Below are 4,526 nucleotides of genomic sequence, written 5' to 3'. Positions count from 1 at the left end.
CCCCATTGCAATGTCGGACTCCCCTTGGACGGTTCTAATGAAGCTAATCAAATCACCCCCTTTCGCTTTCCAGTTGGAGGCTCTAGTCTCACATCCCCAGGCGTGCAGCAAGAACTTTCAGGTCCCCCACAATTTTTAGTTCTTTTTCCCTCTGGGCAGGCATACCAGATGGGCTATGCGTGTCAGATGGTCCTTTCAGTCTCTTGAAAAGCCCATGAATCTTTCATCAAGGCGCAGAGATCAAAGGTCAGATCTGGGTACCAAGTATTGTCTGGTCCCGTCTCAGAAGCAAGGTTCAGTGTCTTACCTGCTTGAGGGTTGGAGATTATTCAGGTTCGCCTCCAAAGGGTATGTGGAGAACCTTGAGTGGGGCATGGCAGCCATAGGAGAAGGGGTAGACATGTCATGGCTTTACCCACTGTAGTCTTAGTTTGAGGGGTTAACAGGGTCTGGTCTCATGGTCCAATCTCAGAGGAGTTTGGTGTTGTCTGGCTGTGGTTCTGGAGGCCCAGTCAATTCTGAATCTGCTACTTGAGTGTGTGAATGGTCAACCTTGATAGCTGTGGTGGTGATCAGGTTCATAGTATGAGGTCCCTTCCGGCGGGGCTCTAGGGTCTTCTGTTGGTGTCTCTGGATACAGACCTGGTCTTCTGGCTGGAACGGATGTGGCATACACGGCAGTGCTGCGCATGCACCTTTTTAGTCTTGGCCAAATGTCTTTGCACACCAGGGCTGCTGCCTCTAGGGAAGAAAAAAAGTCAACATCATTAATTTCATTAAGCAAATTTTACCTTAAGTTAGGGAATCAGCGTGGGGGTTGCCAAACATAAATTCAAAGGGGGTGTGTCCAAGGGCTTATGGGGAATTCTGGACTCAGAATAAGGCAAAAGGAATGAGAGTCACCGAATATCCAGTTATTTCCATGGTTAATTTGGCAAGGGTGTCATTTAGGGTCTGATTCATACGCTCTAATGCCCAAAATTTTGGGGTCCATATGCACAATGTAAGTTCCATTTTGCCCTCAAACACATTGGCCAAGTTCTGAGTTACCTGGGCAGCAAATGTGAGTTTGTGGTCTGAACCTAGCGAAACATGAGTATCGAACCTCGGGATGGTGTTTCCCAGCAGTTTCTAGACTACCACCTGGGCCTTCTCATGTTTCTTAGAAAAAGCCTCTACCCATCCTAAAAAGGCATCCATAAAAACTAGCAAATATTTATAGCCATAGTTTCCTGGTTTGTCCTCAATGAAGTCAGTTTCCCAGTGGGACTCGGGTGGAGATCCTCTTGGTAGAGCTCTGGGTTTTCTCTTGGTGGGCTTAACATTTGTCAGTTGGCAGGCTAGACATTTGGAGACCACTTGCTCTACCTTGTATCCGAGGCAGAAAATCTTGAGGTGAGACCGCCTGAGCAGTTCCTCAGTCTTTTTAGGAGTGGTTCGTTGGATGTGTCCCAACAAGTCTATACTTTCTGCTTCCAGTTAGCCACCATTCCTCTGTTTTTGAGACTGCCAGACTTTGGGCAGACTGTGGATGAGGGCCAAATCTGCGCCAGAATAGACTTGGGGAACGGATCCAAATCCTGTTCCCCTCGTTTGCTCTCTTTCCTGTTCTGCCACCATTACCTGTCAAGGCTTTCTGCACCCTCCCTTCCTATGACACTACTTGACCCAGTGACCTATATCTTTTTTTTGTTGTTTTTGGCTTTTTTGAGACAGGGTTTCTCTGTAACTTTGGAGGCTCTCATGGAACTAGCTCTTGTAGACCAGGCTGGCCTCGAACTTACAAAGATCCTCCTGCCACTGCCTCTCGAGGGCTGGGATTAAAGGTGTGTGCCACCACCACCTGCCCATGGCCTAATTCTTTACAATAGGTACACTGGTCACTTTGTAGTTGGGGCCTGTCCGCATTTCAGGGATGCTTACCTTGATTCCCACCAAACTCCACAATTGTCTTCACTATTCCTCTGAGTACGAGGGTGTCACTGCCAGAAGTGGTGGGCCATAAGACCTGTCTCTCAGTAGCGGCTCCCATAACCCACCTTTGTCTTTGATTTTCCATGGCCCTAATCCTTTATGTGCCCTTTATCCCATTACTAGTGATGGCTCCTAGTAATGGAGTCTCAACTGGCCGTCTCCTTCACCAGGCAAGGATATCAGTGGTAGGACTGGGCTGCATTCAATTCAGTTGTTGGCCAAGGGTGCCCCATGGAAATCTCCAAACCACCCAGGCTGCTGGTAAGACACAGGGCTGTTCTCCAGAAACTGCTAGCAGGACCCATTGCTGAGGTTACATCCACACAAGGAACATGGGGAAGTCAAGCTGGGTCATACAGGAAGCCTGCATCCCTACCTTCTAGTCTCTTGTCCGACGGAAGGTACTCTGTGGGCTATCGAAAGAGAAAAGTGTATGCCAAACAACCCAGTGACAAAGCCCTTGACCTACAAAATGTCCTGCCTCCAATATATGAAGGACAATGGTGGCACAGAACTTGTGGGAATAGCAAACCCGTGCCTGAAGTGACTTAAGGCCACTCCACTAGAAGGAACCCACACACAACACTTGCTTGGGCAACTAAAAACCAAAATGGATAGATAGACAGACAGACAGATAGATAGATAGATAGACAGACTGACAAACTGACAGACAGACAGACAGACAGACAAATAGACAGTAGATCACCTAGAGGCCTAGGGTAAAACCTTTTTTTTTCTTTTATTAACCAGTAGTGTTTGGTTTTCCATTAGGTCTCTGGACTATCTACTACTATCTATCTAAATCTATCTGGACATTGAACTTCAGTCTTCAGTGTTAACGGAAACACCTTTCCCGTCTTTCTGGCACAATATAAACACACACACATATCACATAGCATATATGTGGGTCTCATAGTTGTTTGGTGCCTGTGGAGATCAGAAAAGGGGGTAAGATCCCCTGGATCTGGAGTTCAATAGGTGTGAGCCTCCATTTGTGCGATGGGAATCAAACCTGGATCCTCTACAAGAACAGCCAGAGACCCTAACCAAAAACCTATCTCTTTATCCATTCAATATGAAGGCTTTTCTCCTTCTTCGTAGCCCTGGCTGTCCTGTGACTCACTATGTAGACCAGGCTGTCCTGGAACTTCGAGATCTGCCTGCCTCTGTCTCTTGAGCACTAGGATCAAAGTTGTGCACCTCCACCACCCTGCTGAACATAAATGCGTTATGGTAGTCAAGGGCACCTCTAACAAATAGCTGATAGCTTAATTGTGTGTTTACCACACTCGAAATCACTGTGTTGTGGACAGGGTCTTTCTATGTAGCCCAGCTAGTATCAATTTCCTGCCCCTGCAGCCATCACATTTTGAGTACTGTGCTGACCTGTCCGCACCTCTACAATCAGAGGACCTCTGGGGTGTACAGTAAAGAAAACATCACACAAGACAGACTTGACCTCATTGAAGCTGTGAGAACCCCATTTCTTCTACAGGGTAGGAAAACACACTAAAAGGAAAAGTATCAACTCAGGATACTCAAAACCTAGGTTCCTATTTCTTCCTATGTCTCTCTCTCTCTCTCTCTCTCTCTCTCTCTCTCTCTCTCTCTCTCTCTCTGTGTGTGTGTGTGTGTGTGTGTGTGTCTCCAATGCGTGTGCTTGTGTCTCCAATACTAATGCCTCCACTATATGGTGCACACTGACCTCTGGTCGACGCTACTCTCTCCTCAGTCTATTGATTCCAGGTTGGGGCCATCATACTCTTTCTATGACTGTTTGCTTTCAGTGTCTGAAGGCTCACCTGGGCCGGTTCCAGGTAGACCTGCCAAGAGCTACTCACATCTTCACTATCAACTTCATAGCTTGAGTTCATTATTTCCTATGTGTCTTCTCTTTCTTTTCAACCCTCCAATCTCTAAAAGTATGAGGATCTGTACCAGTGCTTGTTCACTTCAGAGATCTCATCTGTTCTCCTCCCTTTATCCTGACCTCATTTCTAAGCATCCTTTGTTTCTCACATTACTTGAGTGTGGATCTTAAGGAGGGAAAAGCCATCCCTGGGCAGTGGTTGGGAAGTGAGCTTCAACTTCTCACATAAAACCTGAGAAGCAGAGGGCTAGATTTCTGGCTTTAGAAACACAATGTGCATAAAGGCTTATCCAGTGGCCTCAGAAAAGCTCTTGGAAATGGCCCCCTAGTCTCTGGTAACTTCTGGGTAAAGTTAGCAGGAGTTAACAGCTGTATCATATGACGTCAGCAGTACCCCACCTGGACATTCTACTGTATCCTGGAGAGCCTGGAATTCTGTGATGTCACCTGTGTTGTGGCAACGCCAACTGCCCTTGAGGCATTTGTTCAGTGTCTGTGTGGTTCACCCACAGCCATGCTGACACGACTGAACAGGCTGCCTGGGAGACAGGATGGAGAGCGCAGGGAGAGCAGAGAGAGACACAGGGAAGATGGCCGTCAGTCTCTGATTCACACATCAAGAAATAAATGGCTCTGGGGCAAGCGCAGTGAGTCCTGGGCAGGGGACAGAGAGATTTCTGAA

The sequence above is a fragment of the Chionomys nivalis genome, chromosome 18 (assembly GCF_950005125.1).
Source record: "Chionomys nivalis chromosome 18, mChiNiv1.1, whole genome shotgun sequence".
In the NCBI taxonomy this organism is placed as follows: Eukaryota; Metazoa; Chordata; class Mammalia; order Rodentia; family Cricetidae; genus Chionomys; species Chionomys nivalis.
The sequence above is the reverse complement of the archived record's forward strand: the minus strand, read 5'-3'. Positions refer to the sequence as shown.